At 46.2% G+C, this 21,026-nt stretch overlaps 1 long non-coding RNA gene across 1 annotated transcript; it reads left to right on the top strand.

Moving 5' to 3' along the window:
- Positions 1–150: 150 nt before the first annotated feature.
- Positions 151–20,786, top strand: Gm36799. Its single transcript, XR_379317.3, has 3 exons — positions 151–325; positions 19,225–19,416; positions 19,665–20,786. It is a non-coding gene; the product is annotated as a predicted gene, 36799 (long non-coding RNA).
- Positions 20,787–21,026: the final 240 nt, after the last annotated feature.

Below are 21,026 nucleotides of genomic sequence, written 5' to 3' on the forward strand. Positions count from 1 at the left end.
TCTTAAGGACAGCGCCTGCCTCCTCTGGAAGCCATCTCCTCTCATTGCCACTCCAAACCCTCACCTTGAGCTGCACTCTTCTAGGGAATAAGGCAGGCTGCGTCCCCAGCCCATCTCCATGAGCTGACATCAGCTCTGCACAAGGGGCCAGGATTCCAGAGCCACGGGACAAGGACGAGTTGTTTCCCTGCCTTGAGCCTCAGTTTCCCGAAGCCCTGTCTACACACCGTAGCAAAGATGAGATAACGCACTGCTGGAGGAAGTGAATTGTCAGGCCGCCCACCCACTCGAAAGATGTTACGCCCATCCACACAGCCTTCTCAAGGTTAGCTCGCTTGAGCGTCTTCTGAATTCAGTTAGAAAGCTGCAGGGTCCGTTAGACATCCCCTCCCCTCCCCCAAGGAGAAGCTAAATGTATCTTCCAGGGGACCTCTACTTCCTTCTTCTGGCCTGGCCGCCTGATCACCTCGTTTCTCTCCTTCCTGGTGATCTCACACTTCTGCAGAGCAGTCCCTGGGCAAGCACGGACTTGAGGAGAGCAGTAACAGCCACAGACAGGAAAGATTAGGGATTCTCTTTCTGCCGTCTTCTTGCTTTCCTACTCCGAGATGGGTGAACGGTTCAATTTACTTTTTGACGAACGTATCTGCATTATGAATGATACCGGGGATGGAATTGTTACATTAAATCAAAGTTAATTTTCGACTTCTGTTCAGGGCGCCATAAATAATCAACTCCAGGGATAAGGTTATGGACTCAAGTCGCCCAAATTATGCTAATGAGGATGATTAAACTTTTGAATTCTAAGTTTCTGTAAGAATAACAATCAGTTAGCATTTGCATTTCCTTCGTGCCCTAGGATCTGTGGCTTTTCAGGGAGTTGTTATTAAATATAAATAACGACACCATTTTTAAAGCCAACTTGAACCCTTTGGGGCATATTGTATTCTCTTTCCTGGTGTGCAGCTTCTGCAGAGGTGTCTGAAGCAACCAGAGACAGAGGGGGCAGGAGGAGCCCAGGCATCAGATACTCTGCATTTGCCTCATCTCTGCGTCAGAACTGCAAAGGCGTTTTCATGTTCTAACAGAGACAATAATTAAATTTTGCCATGGTCCATTTGGTAAGGAATGCCGAGGAACCCTGTTGATCCTTAGAAGTGCTACTCACAGCCAGTGAGCCATGATCTTGAACTTTGAATGGGGTAGCCATTCTTAGCTTTGCTGATGTGCCTCATGCCTCCGGGGCTAGTGTGTTAACTTTCTATGCTTTCTTGTCTGTTCCTGCACAGGCTGGGGGACCTTTGCAGAGGACTCCTACCCATTCCTTAGTCTAGCCTAAGAAGGGGCAAAAGACCCAGTTGATTCCTGGCTGTATGTTTAGCCACTTATATCAAAGTCCTCTCCAGAGGACGGATGCTCAGCTCCTCATGTCTGCACAGGCCCACTGGCTGCTATCAGAATGACAGGTCAGCCCAGAGGTTAGGCTGCTGGCTGAGTAGCTATTGTTTATCCCAGTTTCAATTTCATCGTCATGACAACCCACACAAGTCATTGTCCCAGCCGATGCTGCTGTGTGAAGGTGTGTGAGAAATGAGCTTTGTCCTGGCGCGCTCCACTGACGGACGAGGACCCGACTCTGCACTCGGGTGGCTGCTCCTTTCTTTCCTCTGCGCGTCCAGAGTGTTCTTATTTTCCCCACCACTTACCCAGAAATTGTTTTTGAAAAGCATCTCATTTCAGCTGAGTTTGGCTCAGAGTGGTTGGGAATAGTCTGGGCCAGGGCTTTCTGTATCTCCTTGGCATTCTGGCAAGCTTGCCTCTCTCTGGGGGCTTCCAGAACTAGGGACTCCATGGGATACTGTGGGTGGGAATCTGTCAGCGTATCCTTCTCAGCACCCAAGGGAAAGAAGGCAAATATTCTCTTGCAATCTGATGTAAACACTGGCCTTCTGGTGGCTTCCTCCCTGAAAATCTCCACACCGATGGCTGGCCTCTGGTTGCTGGTTTGTTCTGTTTCTCAGAGAACTGCAGGAGGCTGTGGGGCTGTTAAGACACCAGCTCTGGATGCTAATACTGACAAGATATCCAATCTCTTTTGAAATTCAATATCTTTTTACAATTCAAAGTTTCTTAACTGTGGGCTCCAGTAAAATACTTTCTTACTTCAAGAGGGAAAAATATCAGGGCACAGTCACAATCAAAAGCACATCCCGAGCTTCTCATCTGGTTTCTTGTGTGCTTTAAGACTGGATGTATATCTGCTTGGTTGGGGGGACAGGCTCTACCTCTGCCTTGCTTTGGTCTGGCGTGATGCTGAGTTATTGAAAGGAAAAAATGGTCCTGGTCATATGGGTGGTCACAACTCCAAGAAGAGAGCTCCTGCCAGACTCCTCCAGGAAATGGCTTCTCTATGGGTGCAGGGTCACCTGCTGTGTGGAAAGCCTAGCTGACCTGCATGGACAGAGTCAAAGAGGAGGGTTTTGGTTTTGTTTGTTTCTTTTCTTAAGATATTGCACTTTCTTTGCCTGAAACAGGTGCGGGTAGGAGTTGGGTACGGCAAGCCAATCAAGAGTCAGCAGATTCAGCAAACTCTTTTGGAGATGGGTGCCTCTGCATCTGAGGGACAAGCTGGGGTTAGGTTCACGTGCTTGGTGTCTTGTCATGAGCAGGGAGAACTGAGTCAGATAACAGCAGTGGGTGGAAAGGCAGCAAGGAAGTCGGGACCGGAGTCCAGCAAACCTGGACCAACAGTTGGCCAAGCTAAGAGATAGGGGTGGGAGTGGGGTGGAGAGCTGTGGGGGGGGGGTAGTGAGAGGGAGGGAGGAGATAGATGGGAGGAGGAGTGGTGCATGTCATTGCTGTCCTCCTTCATTCAACCATGTACCTAGAATCTTTGCCATGTGCCTGCCTGCTTCTTCTTTCCATCGGTTCTCATAGCTGAGGGTGTGCGTAAGGACAGGAACTAAAACGGAAACAACCACCTATGGGAGTGAGGGGTGAGACAATTAGGCTGGGACCTCAGAGGGGTCTTCCCAGAAGACACTGCTTCAACACAGCACTGGGGAGCCCAGTGCTGGAGTTCTGGGACATCTGGGAGAAGGTTCAGGAGAGGGTGGGGGTGGGGGGAGCAGCGAGTAGACAGCATCCTGTGTGGAGTGAGGCCTGGGAGAGCCCCTAGGGCTGCAGTGGAGTGACAGGGAAGAGAATTGTGGTGCTATGGGGCCACAAAGACCTAGGGCATCAGACTTCCCCGGTACCTGTGACAACTTGTAAAGGTCATTTGGGTCCAATGGAAAGCTAGGGGTGATTTGAACAGAGGAGGGGTATTTTAGTCAGGGTTTCTATTCCTGAACTGAAATATTATGACCAAGAAGCAAGTTGGGGAGGAAAGGGTTTATTCAGCTTACACTTCCACATTGCTGTTCATCACCAAAGGGAGTCAGGACTGGAACTCAAACAGGTCAGGAAGCAGGAGCTGATGCAGAGGCCTTGGAGGGATGTTCTTTACTGGCTTGCTTCCCCTGGCTTGCTCAGCTTGCTTTCTTATAGAACCCAGGACAACCAGCCCAGGGATGGCACCACCCACAATGGGCCCTCCCACCCTTGATCACTGATTGAGAAAATGCCTTACAGCTGGATCTCATGGAGGCATTTCCTCAAGGGAGGCTCCTTTCTCTGTGATAACTCCAGCTTGTGTCAAGTTGACACACAAAACCAGCCAGTACAATTGATCCCTTGTCAACTCAACACACAAACACATCACTAGTAAGCCTCAACCCTTACCTTTTTATTCATCCCCAAGATCTAAATAACTTTAAAAATCCACAGTCTTTACAAATTCTTACACATTAAAATTTCAATCCCTTTAAAATATCCAATCTCTTTTGAAATTCAATATCTTTTTACAATTCAAAGTTTCTTAACTGTGGGCTCCAGTAAAATACTTTCTTACTTCAAGAGGGAAAAATATCAGGGCACAGTCACAATCAAAAGCAAAATCAAGTCGGACAGTGGTGGCACATGCCTTTAATCCCAGCACTTGGGAGGCAAGAGGCAGGCAAATTTCTGAGTTCGAGGCCAGCCTGGTCTACAGAGTGAGTTCCAGGACAGCCAGGGCTATACAGAGAAGCCCTGTTTCAAAAACCCAGAAAAAAAAAAAAAGCAAAAAGCTAACTCTAACTGTCCAATGTCTGGGATCTACCCATGGTCTTCTGGGCACCTCCAAGGGCTTGCGTCCCCTACTATAGTCTCCTGAGGTTTTCGCAGCCCTGAGTGTCCACGGGCCTTAATTACAAGCTCCCTTTGTACTGAGAGATCTGCACAGAAACCCAAGTGTGTAAGCAGATTTATAAAGCTATGGGACTTTAATTCCTGGCTTTGAACTAGCCAGCTGGGCTCCTTGGAGCATCTCAACACAAGAGATTAATAGTGTACCACAACCCTGGTACTCTTGGTTTAGGTATAAGATGCCTGCCATACACATACACATCACACCTAAGGACTTCTTCCATGATCTCCAAATAAGGAACCTTTATGGCATGCCTCAGGGGCACATTGCCCTGTGTAGTCTTCCTCCTTGTAAGAAGAAAAAAGTTCTTGGCCAACTACCTACGATACAATGTTGCAATTGCAATCAGTGGCCCAGCAGGTTGGTGGTGAATCCTCATGAAGAGCTGGGGGCTGGGCCTGTCTGACCTCCACAGCCACTCCTGACCCTATCCCATCTGATACTGTGTTTCCATGATGTTACCTGTTGGTGCCCAGAGCATAGGGGCTCACTCTCCTGCTTTGCAGGCTAGGCGTGTTCCTGTCCTTGGAGATGTTTCTAACTGAATATCTTCCACACCACTGACAACAAGGCTTTGTGAGTTACCGACTACAGAGACATCTGAGTTGGCAAAAATCAAAGGAAAAAAACAAAATCAGTTCAGGAAAGGGTCCAAATTACATTGAAGGATATCATCCCGGTCTTTCAAACAGTCAAACACTCCCTCTTTTGATGAAATAGCCTTGTTATTAAAAACACATTAAAAAAATGAAATCGAAAACAAATCCCTTCAAATAAGATTTCAGCCTCTGTTCAAATCCAGGGGTTTATTTAGGAGTTCCATCTTCTTACCCTGAGTGGAACCAGGCATGAAAGAGCTCAGCCCGCTGTCTTGGAGCATGCTAAAATCAAGGAGGGAGACCTTGGCCAGGGTCTCTGAAGCAGGAGCCCCCAAAAGAAATGGCCCTCTCAGAGATGCTGTCTGGGCTGCACAGGGCTGATTGACTCAACCAAGTTGCCTGTCACTCCACAGAAACTCTCAGATCCCTAAGGGTAGATCCTTGACCCAAGATGATTGCTGTTACAGTAGTAGCATCCTGCTATCCCTCAGACTTGTTTCTCTCTCCCACCCCCTAACTCGCTCCCACTTGTTACTTTCTATCTGTTGGGCAGCTGTTCTTCCTCCCTGCCTGCCCCATTCAACAGGAAGCCCTGGTTGTAGGAGGGAAGAGTCCATGTCTTTCTCTGGGACTTGTCTGTTTCCCTGGAAGGCTGGAAAGGAGCAAGAGAGGCTCATGTTGATGCTGCTTAATTCTCGCTCCGTGATGAAAGGCTCACTCAGAGACCTGATTGAGGTGAGTGTAGGTCAAACGAGAGGGAATTTCATCCAGCCAGGCATTTTATTTAGCAGCTATTCACAGAGCTGGCACAGGGAAGGTGGTAGAAGACTATTCCTTGGTTCTTGCCCTCAGGCTAACAGACAGGAGGGGGAGTTTCAGAAATCAGTTTCAAAATGAGAGTGCAGAGTTGGGTATGGGCTGGGGGCAACTTGGAGGACCTACTGTAACTCTATAAGGGAGATACAGAGGCAAGGAGATGAGGAGGAAGAGACTTGTGTTGGGTTTCAAAGGCATGAGGTGGTTGGTCAGGAGACTGGCAAAATGGGTAGGGCATCCTGGCGGGGAGTCCAGACCAGCACCAGGAGGTGTGGCAAGCCAGAGTTTCTGGGCCTTCACCTCCTAATCTGTCAAATGGGAAACATTGTAACAATGCCTGGCCTCCTGGTCTGTCTCAAGCAGCTGCTGGAAGACCAACAAACCCGAGGCACTTGTAAGTGTTTTACAGGAAATAATGTCAGATTTCTAAAAAACAAACAAGCAAGCAAACAAACAAATAAAAAACAAAAACACAGGACAGTAACGCAAAAAGTAACCATCTATTTTCATCCGGATTTATCTGCTCTTTTTAGTTTATTCAATTTATTATTTGTCTTTATGTTTCCTAGTCCTGAATACAGGACACACAGTTATATATCTGTGTGTGTACACTCGGGGTTTTTTCTGAGTACTTTGGCTAAGTTATGTGTTTTAGGACTCTTTATCATGAATATATTTCCCTGTGCAATTTCTAAGACTAGGAACAATCTCTTATATACCTCAGTATATTAGCAATTTTATGGAGCTAGCCAGACCTGGTGGCACAGACCTTTAATTCCAGCACTCAGCAGGCAGAGGCAGGCAGGTCTCTGGCTTCTGTAGATTTATATTGATAGACTGCTTTGGGCTAACCTGTCATCCATGTTATAGGTTTGTTCTGGGTTTTGTCTGGTCTGATAATCATAGGCTCTGTAGTGTTTTTCCCTGCACACATATCCAGTCTAGGGACAGGTAATTTGTTTCCCATGTCTTTTTAACCTCCTTTAATCTGAAATATCCCCATAGCCTTTCCTTATTTTGTGCAGTATTAATCATTTTAAAGAATACAATGCCGACACTCACTGTTATTAACTGAACAGTTTACAGAATTCCCCTGTTAGATATCCCGGTTCATTCTCTCACCAGCCAGGCAATATGGTCCTCCCTGTTGGCAGCCTCTCTGCCTTCTACAAAATGGTTTCTCTTTTCCTTTATTTCCCCTTCTGGAGAAAATCGCGGGGAGGCTCTCAGGAAGTTACTCAGCCCTTGATGCATTTTCCCAATACTCTAGAGCTTGTGAGTCCATCTTCTGGGCAGATGACGCCATACTTCCCCAGTTGAACAATCACAGAGTCATCTCTGAAGGCAATTTGCTTCTGTAGGTTATAGTTAATTATCCTCTTCAGGTTCCAACCCTCCATGTAATATGTAGTTTCCCGGTCCACTGTAACTGAGCCATGTGGGGTTTAATAAAGGTTTTGTTGAGGATCCCGGGAGAGTTTAACACCCTGTGAACCTTGGGGCTCACACCACTGATATCTCCGATTCTGGTGGCACATGCCACACTGCGTTCTACAGGTCCATACACACTGCCAGCTTTTCTCACTGTCCTGGTCATTTGGATCTCGACTGTAATTCTGCCTGTTTTTCTCCTGATGGAGCAGAGCTTTGTGGGAGATAAGCGTCCTCCTGCCTATTCAAATGACTTTTGGGCAAACTTCACTTTGAGGTGTTTTACCTTCACTTTGAGGTGTTTTACCTTCACTCTGAGGTGTTTTACCCCCTCAGCTCTTTAAACCCGCTGGCTTTTCCCCTGAGAGTTTCCAGCTTGCTTTCATCTCTTTCTGGTTCCACTGGGAAAAGAGGATGTTGGTGGTTGCGTAGTCCCCAGTTTTTATTGGCAAGTTTCCTCTTTTGTCTTGGTCTGAAGGTTCTCCATGATTTATCCTTGGTATTCTTAGTGACAATATGACCCAGGTGATGCTGAGTTCTTCTTGGGCTATCACATCTGGAGGCAGGTGACAGCCATCTGTTCCTTCCTGTGATCTAATTAAGCTAGGAAGACCTAGCCCTCTGTGGCTTTCTCTACTGTTTATTACTGTTTCCCCTTCTAAGCTGTCAGCAGGAAGACACCATCAAACATTTCCCATCCCAGACTCTTCTGAGTTAATGTCCATTAGTGATTCATGACCATCCTGGTCATGGTGGTCCACAAAATACTAATCTCCCAACTCTAGTTCCCACACAAACTCCACATAGCCAGTCCACGTTGACTACTTAGCCCTTGTTATTCTACAATGAGAACGAATGTCTGTCTGTCCATCCATTCATCATTGTGATGGTCAGCCTTCATTGTCAACTTGACACAACCTAGACTCACCCAATGAGAGAATCTCAGTTGAGGAATTGTCAGGATCAGCTCAGTCCGTGAGCATGGCTGTGGAAAATTGTTTTGGTTGCCTTAATTGATGTAGGAAGGCCTAGTCCTTTGTGGGTGGTACCATTCCCTGGGCTTGGAGTCCAGACCAACTGAACACAAGCAAGCAGGCAGGCAGACAGGCAGGCAGGCAGGCAAGCAAGCAAGCATGCATTTACTTCTCCATGTTTCTGACTGTGGATGTGACACCAGCAGCTATTTTAAACTCCTGCTCTAACTTTACCACTATGATAACCTATAAACCAAAATTGTAAATTAAAATAAATTTCCCCCCACTAAATTGCTATTTTAAAATTTATTTATTATATGAAAATACACTGTAGCTGTCTACAGACACTCTAGAAGAGGGCGTGAGATTTCATTACATATGGTTGTTACAGATGGTTGTGAGCCACCATATGGTTGCTGGGATTTGAACTCAGAACCTTCAGAAGAGCAGTCAGTGCTCTTTAACCACTGAGTCATCTCTCCATCCCCACTAAATTCCTTTTTGTTACTATATTTTATCACATCAACAAAAATAAAAAAAAAACTAAGATTATCTATTTATCCATCTATGCATCAATTATATGTTTATGTATGTATGTATGTATGTATGTATGTATGTATGTATGTATGTATATATGTACGTACGTACCTATCTATCTATCTATCTATCTATCTATCTATCTATCTATCTATCTATCAACCTACCTACCTACCTATCTGTCTGCTATCATCTTCAGTCATCTATTTGTTACAGACCTATTATTGATATGGTCTCACGAATTTATAATTTTTTAGGAATTAATGTTTATAGTTAACTGTTTTGTTGTTCAGATTACCCCATCTTTGGCCAGTGATGTCCTTTCAATGTGGCTCCTCCACTGTGTGACTAGTATCTTCTTTCAGAGGAGCATATTCTTGTTTTACACATAGTAAGAAGAAGGGGTAGGCTTATTCTATTTCAATATTGCCCTAGTCCTGGAATTGGCTACTTTAAGAAGTTCTGGCTCCTTTTAATAGAGATTGGACCTGTACATTGAGTGTGGTCATTGTGTGGGGAGTCTGGGCTTCCTGGTTCTGTTAATGAGTGGAGCTTGGAAATACATGTATGCACATACAAGTATCCATGCACATGTGCACATAAATGTACACAAAGGCATGTGAGTATGTTTGCACACTTGTGCAAGCATTCAAATGCACACACCCTTCAGGGAACATAAATTCACATCAAACTCAAGCACGTGCCCCCAGGATTCTTTTTGCCCTTACCCTTTTTGTAGTCACACGTCCTTTGTCCCTTTATCATCATCTTGACAGAAGTTAAAGTTATCTGGGAAGAGGAACCTTTCCTGAGAAATGCCTCTATCAGATTGCCTGTAGGCTAGCCTGTAGGACAGTTTTTGATTAACGACTGATACAGAAAGGTCCAACTCAATGTACAGGTGCCATCCCTGGGATGGGATCATGGGCAGGTGATCATCAGTCGTATTTGAAAGTAAACTGAGCAAGCCAGCAAGCAGCAGTCCTCTGTGGCTTCTGCTTCAGTTCCTGCCTCCAGGTGTCTGCTTTCAGTTCCTGCCTTGGCTTTCCTTGAGGGACTGTGACCAGGATATGTAACCTTTTCCCCCCAGGTTGCTTTTGGTCAGTGTTTTATCACAGCAGTAGAAACCTAACAAATACATCCTTTCTTGTCAGGGAGAACTCTGTAGTTCATTCCTCTGTAAGAAACAAACCTACTATGGAGGATTCTGTATTTGTTTGCATTTCTTTCCCACCCCACTCTTTTTTCTTCACTTTAATGCACACAAAGCCCATCCTACCCCACACCCAGTGTATGTGGCTTCATGATATACCCAACACCTGGATAAGTTCTTTCTCTTCTTCCCCACTTAAGTATGATTATAATCTAAGAGAAAAGGGAGAGACAGACAGACAGACACACAGTCACAGACACAGACACAGACACAGACACAGACACAGACACAGACAAGAGAGAATCCTGTAGAGCAGAAGGGTAAACAGGAATTAGGAATCTCAAGATATTTTATTTTTTGTGATGTTAGTACACATGTAGAAATCTTGATCTTACTATATGCACATTACACACACTGGCACATGTTGAGCACTGGAGGAATAAGCTGACCCTTGGGCCTTTCTGATGGGGATCAGAGCATCTGTGACTATTAGAGTTGTTGGGCAACTTCTCTCTCTATGTGTATGCACGGAGTCACATAGGATTGGCTTGGAATAGAAAGACATATACTGTCTTACTCATGGTTTCTATTCCTGCACAAACATCATGACCAAGAAGCAAGTTGGGGAGGAAAGGGTTTATTCCGCTTACACTTCCACATTGCTGTTCATCACTAAAGGAAGTCAGGACTGGAACTCAAGCAGGTCAGGAAGCAGGAGCTGATGCAGAGGCCATGGAGGGATGTTCTTTACTGGCTTGCTTCCCCTGGCTTGCTCAGCTTGCTCCTTTATAGAACCTAAAAATACCAGCCCAGGGGCTGGCGAGATGGCTCAGTGGATAAGAGCACTGACTGCTCTTCTGAAGGTCCTGAGTTCAAATCCCAGCAACCACATGGTGGCTCACAACCACCCATAATGAGATCTGATGCCCTCTTCTGGTGTGTCTGAGGTCAGCTACAGTGTACTCACATATAATAATAAATAAATCTTTAAAAAAAAAGAAAGAATACCAGCGCAGGGATAGCACCACCAACAATGGGCCCTCCCCACTTGATCACTAATTGAGAAAATGCTTTATAGCTGGATCTCAATGGAGGCATTTCCTCACCTGAAGCTCCTTTCTCTGTGCTAACTCCAGCCTGTGTCAAGTTGACACACAAAAACCAGCCAGTACACGTACTTACCTTACCTGCTGTCTGGCAGAGATGCACCTATGTGATGCTTGGTGTGGGAAGCAGATCCCATGGGACAACAGTGGGGTACTCACTGAGTGACAAAGGAACAGTAAGACAGACCACTCACTGGTCTAACCGTCACAGCGACTGCTTAGACTTCACACCTTCCTCTCCCAGCCCTGTGGTGACCTGTATTTGGCCTGTGATGAAGAAGTCCCCTTTTGTCCATGAACTGTACTATAGAACATGGCTACTAAGAAATCTTTTCTGCACAGCACCCTTTATGTGGGTGAGAAGACACTCGCTCTGTAGCCACGGAATCAGAGCTTCAGAGATCTCTATGCAGGCAGAGTTGGCAGTTGTGTTTGCTTGGAAGCCAGGGTCAAGGGAAGTGAGTCACTGGAACAAAGTGACCTGTCCTGGACCATGAATCCTTTGCAGGGTCACTGGAATAGGGAACCTTTGAGTATACCTTCACATTACAAATCTGGGGAGTAGTGACCTTAGCATGGCAAGACAAGACTAGTGTGGAAGATTTGCATGATTAACTGGTTAAGATTGTTCGGTACCATTCTTGAGTTGCATTCTGTGATGTGAGCATCTCCTGTCTGACTTTGTAAGAGAAGCACTGCAGTGGTACTATGGGACCCTTCGTGGATACCTCCTGGGTACCTGGGTCTGTAGATACTCGAGTCCCTTATGTAAAATGGCATAGTATTTGCATGTAGCCTGTGCACATGTTCCTATAATTGAAATCACCTTGAAATGCTCATAACACCTTTTACAACACGAACACTATGTCAATAGTTATTTTGTTCTGTCATTTAGAGGGAAAAAAAGATGTTTGTACATGTTCGGTACAGATGAAATATTTAAGCGTGTGTGTGTGTGTGCATGCCTCTGTGTGTGTGTGTGTGTGTGTGTGTGTGTGTGTGTGTGCTTTGAAAAGGGTCTTGCTCTGACAAGGCTAGGATGGAACTAGCTATTTCTTCCTTCCTTAGCCTCACAACTGTTACAGCCCTGTGCCATCATACCAGCTTGGTGAATACTAGCTCTTGGCTATTGTTGACTCTGTGGGTGAGAGCCTGAGGATTCAGATGGCTGGCTGCACTGAGGGGCAGCTGCCCCAGTGGTGGCAGTATTTCTGCCCAGTGATCGACCACAGGTATGCTAGTGGTGACATACAGCTGGTAGGATGGGACTCAAGCCTAAGGTGCTGTTGGCCCTGGTGGGAGTTGAAAAGCAGCTGAGAGTGAGCCTATGCTTGCCTGAGAGTCACCTGAAGAGCCTTTGGGATACGTGACAGCAGTGACTCTCCCCACCCAAATTACACACACACACACACACACACACACACACACACACAAAACAAAGTAATAAGGCTGAATGGAAAGCCTGTGACATTCAGGCTGCTCTTGTATAGAGAATCACCGTAGAGACCACTGAGTCCCATTCCTCCCTCAAATGCAGCTGTCCCTTGCAGCCAGCCCGACAGATGGCCAGTTTGCTTCATAGTAATTGCCATTTGATCCTCTCCTCCCAGTGTGAATGACTTATGCATGCCCTCTTCTCCAGTGCCTGGCCACCCCTCTGAAGAAAGTAGCCATCGTCTTTTTGCTTTGCCTGTCTCCCCACAGATTCGCCTCTGAATGTGGGAGGCCCCCAGGCCCCAGGGCCCACAGATGCACCATGCTGCTCATAGCTCCTGGCGGCTGAGCAGCTGAGGTCAGGGCCAGGATGCAGTTTCAACACTTCCCATACCTGTTTGTTCTTTAGCTTTTTGCCTTTGCCATTGGAGTTGAACCCTATCAAAGGGTGGATTTGTTTGTCTCTATCACCAGTTCTCAAAGCCTAGAATGGTGCTGAGCACAGATCAGCCCTCCACAATTTTTGTTACTGGATAAGATGAAGCTGCCCCTGCTGGTTTCAAAGGGGAAAGGTCTGATGTCTCCCTCTCAAACTCTCCTAGCCTAGAAAGTGGATGCTCAGGCCTATGGCTACAGTCTTTATGAGATCTCCTTAAAGGTGTGTTATGATCTGGGATTTATGTGGAATGGATTCTCTTGCAGTCATAACTCCCTGGAGAAGGAAGCGGCATGGAAGCCCATAGCTACATAGGGGCTTGTGTCTGCATAGAAGCCTGTGCCTGCATAAAGGCCCTTGGCTGCCAGGCCTGTGTCTGCATAGGAGTCTGTGGCTCATACAACTCTGCAAGTTTCAGAGTTCACACCAGGGTTCCTGAGAAGGCAGATTCACAGAGTCATCGCCTCATTGGATGACCTGCTCTTGTGGATCCAGGAGTGCTCTGCCCAAGGGATCCGCATGGTCAAGGCATGCAAGGGGCAGGAGAGGATAGCAGGCAACCCTTCTGAAGATAATCAGTGTTAATGAGAGGAGCTGCTGAGTTGCTTCCTGCCATGTTTTTCTTTTCATTTTTTTTTTCCAACAGCTTAGTATCCGAGGCTACGCGGCACATTTTTGGGCTAACCCCAGCTACATATTTAACATCCTTGGAGATGTAGTTAGCTGCTTCTCATCACATCAGGAACTTTGGTGCTTTCCCAGTTGCCAGGCCTTTGTGCTAATGAAGGATCTGCATCCTCAGAAGACCTGGGCTCATTATAATATCATTTGCATTGTGATTTTAGTCTCCTTCACTCGCTTTGTAGGCTCTTCAGAGGATCATAGGAAGAAATACCCTAAAAGGGAGATCTGGTCTACTGTGATTTGGAAGGGGGGAAGGGGTCACCTTATCTGCTTGAGTATGCCACCAGCCATCTCATAAATATTCATAAAACTCTTTTTTTTTTTTTTAAATCTACAGTGGCGAGCACAGTGGGCTGACATCTCCTTCCCCAAGTTAGGTCATCCCGCTCCAAGCTCTCCGGGGTCTGCTCTCCTTTGGCTTTGCTTTGTTAAATAAACTTCTGCTTAAACGACATCTCTCAGCTGAGTTCCTTCCTTCTGGAAGATAAGAACAAACCTTCACCTGCAACAGCAAGACAGGAAGTAAAGCACACAGAACAAGCTTCAGGCTCTAGTTTCCTGGGAAGATGAGCAGCTGAGCTTAGGCCTCCCCGTGAGGGGGGGGGGGAGGGGAGGGGAGGGGAGGGGAGGGGAGGGGAGGGGATAGAGGAGCAAGAGGCCAGAGGTCCACTGAGGACCTGAGAGAGGACCAGGCAGACACTGTCTCAGAGTCCGTCTGTAGCTTGTGACCACTGGAAGTTCCGTCAATGTCAGTGATAAACGCTTTCTTCCCCAAGAGCCTTTGGTCATCCCAAGCCCTAAATAATTGTTGTGGTTAAAGCTTAGTGTTAACATTTCTAGAAGCTTCACCTTAGTAGATTTTAATCATGAACTTGTTAATTAACATTGAGGGCACCTGGGGGTTAATATTGGGGATTTCCAGTTTTCATTTAGTGCCTGATATTCCTGGACTACCTCACAGTGGCAGAGGGCCAACAGTGGTTGTTTTCAGTCACCAGTTTCCAGGAATGGGGCACTTTGTGTATGTATCGCTGATGCTATGTATTCATACGCTGGATGAGCAGATGTTCATCAACAGCTGGGCACATCTGTACTGAGGACCCAGCAAGCAGCTGGGTATGATTGCATGCACCTGGAATGCCAGCGTGGGGTTGGGGTGGGGAGGTTGAGGCAGGGGGATTTTGAGATAGGCAACTTGGGCTATGTAGCACTTTAGTGAAATGTGTCAAAACAACCCACAAATATCAAAACAAAAAACTAAAACCATCAAGGGCTGTGGACATATCTCAGTGGTACAGTGCTTGCCTAGCATTCAAGGACCCAGCATAAAGAAAAAAAGAAAACACAATTAATCAATAGAAAGAAAGAAAGAGAGAAAGAAAGAAAGGAAGGAAGGAAGGAAGGAAGGAAGGAAGGAAGAAAGAAGTGTGTGTGTGTGTGTGTGTGTGTGTGTGTGCACGTTTGCACGAGCGTCTTTAGTTGCTTGAATTCTGTCTCTGTATGGGACCATTTGAATTTTTACCTGTATTTGAAAAACAATGAAAGTATAAACCATGAAGAATAATTTTATTAAATGCAGGTTTTTTTAGTTCATATGTAAAATAGTTTGCTTAACTTTGATGTCTTTAAAATAGTACCTTCATTATTTCTTTATATTATCTTTATAATCTCTTTAAAATTAAAATTCATTATTCTTTTAAACATATTAACTGCTGATTGTTGAGAGCTAAAGAACGAATTCAAAAATAAGATAAAATACTCTGTCATTGGCACAATTCAATATTTGCATAAAGTGAGCCATTTGCAAATATTTGGGTTTTATTAAAATCCACTTATTAATTGCTAGACAATTATTTACCTAAATATTACTTTTAAGAATTCTTTTATTGGAATGATTATATAGATGAGGTTCAATAAGAAGGTTTTCTCACTGTTTCTTTTCTGACTATTACTATCATTTCTTTTATCTCACTGTCATCACTAAAAATAATTTTATTAAATAAAGGAAAGGATTAAAAGAAATCCCCTCAGAGTATCGATTGAGTTCATGTGAGGCACCATTGAATATGGATGGTGGCCCCTGGTGCTAGTGTCCCCTCCTCCTAGGGACAAGGACTCACAGGACCCAGGCTCTGCTCTGATGACTGGGGGTGGGGGGAGAGATTACAGAACTTTCTAGGGAGCTGGCTTTGCTAGGAAGTAAGTGGCCATGGTAAGCACACTCCTAAGATCAAGTCCCTGACATGAAGATACAAGTTCAACTACAGGGTCACTGTGATGGACTCCAAGATAATGCTCTTTACAGAATAAGAGTTGCATTTCCTTCTCCTGATACAAGGCTGAGCTCTAAGGCTTAGAATCCAGACCTCGTCTTCCTTCTGTCTTTTCATCTGGCACACGTGCAGTTGCCCTACTCTTTCGGCCCCATGTGGCTGGCACAAGAGTATGTATTCCAACCAGTAGAAAGGGAAGAGGGCAATGCAGGGCACGTGTCTTTCCCATATGCTATGTCTATAACTTGTGCGTCTTTTACTCACATTACATATGCTTAGTTTAGTCACACGACTCTAGCTGAGAGGGAAGCTGGGAATTTTTTTACTTCCCTCTTTTCCTTCCTTCTTTCTTCCTCCCTCCCCCTCTCCCTTCCTTCTTTTCTTCTTCCTCCCTCCCTCCTTCCTTCTTCCTTTTTCTCCCTTCCTCCCTCCCTCCCTCCTTCCTTCTTTCTCCCCTTTTCTTCCTTCCTTGCTCCTCCCTCCTTCCTCCCACCCTCCCTCCTTTCTCTCTCCCTCCTTCCCTCCCTCCCCTTCTCCGTCTGTCCTTCTTTTCCTCATTTCTCCTTCTTTCCTTCCTTCCTCCCTTCCATTTTTCTCCCTTTTTCCTTTCTTCCTCTTGAAATATTTTATTTTATTTTTATGTGTGAATGCTTTGCCTATATGTGTGTCTGTGCATCACGTGTGTGCCTGGTGCCCTAAAAGTCAGAAGAGGGCATCCGACCCCTAGAAATAGGGTTATGAATGGTTGTGAACCACCACATGGGTCCTGGGAACCAAACGTAGGTCCTCTCCATTACTAAGCACTAATTGCTGAGCCGTCTTCAGATCCTTCCTTGCGATTAAGTACGCAATGCTTTTTATTTTGTGAGATTTCTAGTTATATGGCCACATTTATCTGAAAACAGAGACTGCTGTTTGTCCAGATAAAAATTTGGATCCCATGGGCAGAGGGGAAAATTAAGTGTTTGGAAACAACTGTGGGTTTCTTCCATTGAGCAGAGACTTTCCTCTTCTCTACGATGTCAGAGAGTGTTCCCACAGGTATAACATCCAGGTGACAGCCATGCTGAAGAAAGCTGCTCCAGTCACTAGAACAGGCTGCCTGGGGCCAGAGGTAGAGAAGGAGGTAGACGATGGGTAGGTACCTCTTCTGCCTGGCTGGCCCCACGGTGGTCATATTCCTTGCTTTTAAGAAACTCAGTGTTGTACATTAAACTCAGCTGACTCCAGCAGATGGATTAGGGAAGGTGGGGATAAAACAGGGTAAGCCACCTCAGGAGTCTGCTAAAAGTGTTTTCTAGACAACCCTGCAAATTCTTTTTTTTAAAGATTTACTTATTTCTTTTATGTATATGAGTACACTGTAGCTGTCTTCAGACACACCAGAAGGGGGCATCGGATCCCATTAACCCTGGAGATCCTAAACCCAGTGCTTCAGGAGGGACCCAGGGACCTGCAGGCTGAACACACTGCCCTGTGATGGCTTAGTAGTTAAAAGTACATACTCTTCTTACAGAATGCATTCAGAAGATCCAAGTTCAGTACCTGACACTGAGCATATAGCTGTCCATAACTCCAACTCCAGAGCACCCAGTGTGTTCTCTTCTGGACTCCCTGGATATTGTTATTCACATGCACATACTCCACAAAGATGCAGACACATACACATAATTAAAAGTACAATAACTCTTTAAATCCCAGGTGGCCTCAATCTAGGTGTGTAGTCAAGAGGATGACATTGAACTTCTAATCCTCCTGCCTTCATGTCTCAGATGCTGGCATTAAAGGCATGCACCACCATGCCTGGTCTTATGCAGTGCTAGAGACTGAACCCAGGACTTAAAGCATTTCTAGGCAAGCACTCAACCAACTGTGGTGGTTTGAATAGGAATGGCCTCATAGTCTCCTGTTTGAATGTTTGGTCCAATGGGGAGTGGCATTATTAGGAGGTGTGGCCTTGTTGGAGCAGGTATGGCCTTGTTGGAGGAAGTGTGTCACTGTGTGGGTGGGCTTTGAGGTCTCAGAACCTCAAGCCAGTTCTCTTCCTGCTGATCCAGATGTAGCTCCTTCTCTCAGCTCCTTCTCCAGCACCACGTCTGCCTGCACATTGCCATGTTTCCCACTATGGTGGTAATGGACTGAGCCTCTGAAACTAAGCCAGCCCCAGTGAAATGTTTGCTTTATACGAGCTGCTATGGTCATGGTGTCTCTTCACAGCAAGAGAAATCCTAACTCAAACATGTTGGAATATACGTGTGTGTGTGTGTGTGTGTGTATCTACCACCCTTCCAACCCTCACTCCACCTCAATCCCTTTCAACCTCTCAACACTAGGTAGGAGAGACAGAAGGTCAGAGGGCAAGGGAGGCATATATCTCTTTAGGTTATTTCCTGCTGATTAGGGGTATTGGGTTTCTTGTGGCAAGTCCATCTTTGTCTACAGGATATCCCCAACTTCTTTTAGTCTCTTTATTCCCAAACACTTGACAAACTGTAACAATAGCAACCAGGAGCAGGAAGGGTAGCAGCAGCCTCTATAGGTCTTTTCAGGGCTCTCCCATTTACACCCTCTCCAGAGTCCCCAGAATTAAACTATGTGCAGCTGTCAAAAAATCACACCCCTGCTAGAGCACAAGGCAAATCATAATCACCTGCTGTGAAGCAGCCTCTTGTCCCACACCTGGGATTAAAACAAGAGCATATACACGTAATATGACTGGTTTTTAAAGAAGCCAAAATTTCTCACTACAAAGACACCTAATATATCCACTGCCTTTGAGACAGGGAGACTCTCCACAAAGGTATTGATGTGTTTATAAAAAGATGAAGAGATATAAGATATGTTCTACGGGATGTAGTGAGGTATGAAAGGGGGTGCCTTAGCGGGCTCACACCAAGGCATCCCTTCCCCCTGAGGGACCAGCCACACGATGGCATAGTATAGAATAGAGTTTATTCAGGGCATGGGGAGGGGAGTTAAGAGGGTAGAAGAGGCAAAGAAAGACACAGAGAGGGAGAGAGTAGAGAAGTAGAGGCTGGCCATGACCACATGGAGGTGGGGGGAGAGAATGGGGAGCAAGAGGGAGCAAGAGAGCAAGAGGCAAGAAGACAAGAAAGGGAGGAGGGGGCAAGCAGCCCTCTTAGAGTGGGTCAGGCCTACCTGGCTGTTGCCAGGTAACTGTGGGGAGGAGCATACCTGGCTATTGCCAGGTAACTTTGGGGTGGAGTTTAGACAGAATGCTAACAGGTATTGATAACAATACCCAGGACAGGTGCTTTAGCACTGGGGACTTTTGGTGATTGGAGTGGAAGACTGGGCAGGGTTAGATGTTCTGTGCAAATCTTGGGACATATTTTAAGGTCCCTCAATACTGGAGCTGGCATCTTTTCCCTCTCTCGCCCTCCACCAGCAGGAGTCATCGTCTTTCACATGTCTGCTGTCTGGTTGGTCTTCTCCCACCCTGACAATTGCTTCCTTTCCATTTTTCATGAAGAGAGAGCTGGTGGGTCAAGCTAATTGCTACTGAACTATTGCTTTCTGCACCTGGTGCTCCATCAGCCTGTGGTCATCTTTGGAATTGGATGCCCTTGAGTCAGGCGCCCATCCATGTCCAACTGGGATCTCAACTGCAGTCAGGCTGGGGTTCAGCTGCAGGCTCCAGCACACAGCCAGCATTCCTGCTTCGGTAAGTCAGACAGGGTCTACTCCTACGTGATGGGTGGTGTGATAGATAAGAGAAATATGAACCTGCACACAAGGTGGGGTCCTAAATACACCATCTGTGTTTGGCCTTGGCATTCCAAGTCTGTGATATCAAGTGGCTCAGAGATCTTCACTGTGCAGCCTTCTCTGCCTCACAAGCATATTGCACAAGTTAGGACATACACACGGCAGTCATAGAGTTAATCAAACAAGAATAATTATCGTTCACAGGTCCTTCCACGGCACAGGGGAACGTGCATATGACTGAGTCTTCCTAGCTGCCGAGGAGGAGACGTGAGAAGCAATGGAGGGGAAACTGAACATGAGACATTCGCCTTTCTGACCCCCACTCATTTCAGCTGCCTGTCACATCGCCGCAGGATAGCAACTCTCCTGCGCAGCAGGCATTCAGGAGCCAGGCCACACACCAGGATCTGTCCTTCTATCTAGCACCCTGTGCCTACTCTGAGGTTAGCAACAAGTGGCAACCTCTTCCTTCCTACAGACAAGAAGGTGACTGGCGCTTCCCAGCCCATTATTCCAGCCCACGCAGAGTGAGGTTAATGGAACTGAGATGAAGCTGGCTGGCGGGAGAGGGAGAGCCCTGAGGGGACCACACAGCTCATCTTCCATCCCTCAGCCTGCTCTTCCCCCACCCCAAGCTCTGGGCATCTCTGTCCAAAGACAGAGATGGGAAGGGCAGAGGGATAAAGGGGTCTTACACTCTTACCAACAGATTCTGCAGGGAGGGGTGCTGTCAGCTTGGTTATCATTAGGAAAGATCAGTTTGTAATGCCCTTAGACAGTTCTGTGATTGGCTTGTGGGTACAGACGGAGGTAGACTGCTCATCTCCACAATGAATCTGCTTCTTGGTAGGAGTGGTCCTAAAAGGGCAAGAGAGAAGGAGAGCGCCCACACGGAATGAATGGATCTGGCAGCCTGGATTCCAGGAAAGATCTTTGATGCCTGAGTAGAAAGTGCTTGAAGAGCTACAGACAGGGCTGAGGTCAGAGGTCAGAGGTCAGAGGTAATCTGTAGTGGAAACAGGAGGTGAGAAAGCCTTCATCTTCTAGATGAACTGAGACCGGAACCGCAGATTTCACAGATGAAACTGGGCACGCTTCGTAACTCGAGCCCTGGGTAGAGCATCACACTTGTTGATCTGAAGGCCATCCGGCTGCTCAGATGACTTTCCTGCTGATGAGGAAAGAAACACCCTCCCGGCTTCACCCCATGACTTGTTGGGCAATGGTGCAACACTGAGGTTCATTGCAGTCTAAGAGACTCTTCCATGATCCCGCTCTTTTACCAGTCACATCCTCCTACATGGAATATACACAATATGCACACACACACACACACACAGAGAGAGAGAGAGAGAGAGAGAGAGAGAGAGAGAGAGAGAGAGAGGGAGAGAGGGAGAGAGGGAGAGAGAAAGAGAGAGAGGGAGAGAGAACAACTCACTACATGGACCTGAGCCCACTTAGGACAGAAAGAATAGGTTGTTTAGGAAGCACTTCAGGTTGGATACCCAGAGGGGCTTTTAAACACAAATAGAACAATTTCATCTCTGACTGGTGCTCTGTGTACCT

Source organism: Mus musculus, chromosome 9 (genome assembly GCF_000001635.26).
Source record: "Mus musculus strain C57BL/6J chromosome 9, GRCm38.p6 C57BL/6J".
NCBI lineage: Eukaryota > Metazoa > Chordata > Mammalia > Rodentia > Muridae > Mus > Mus musculus.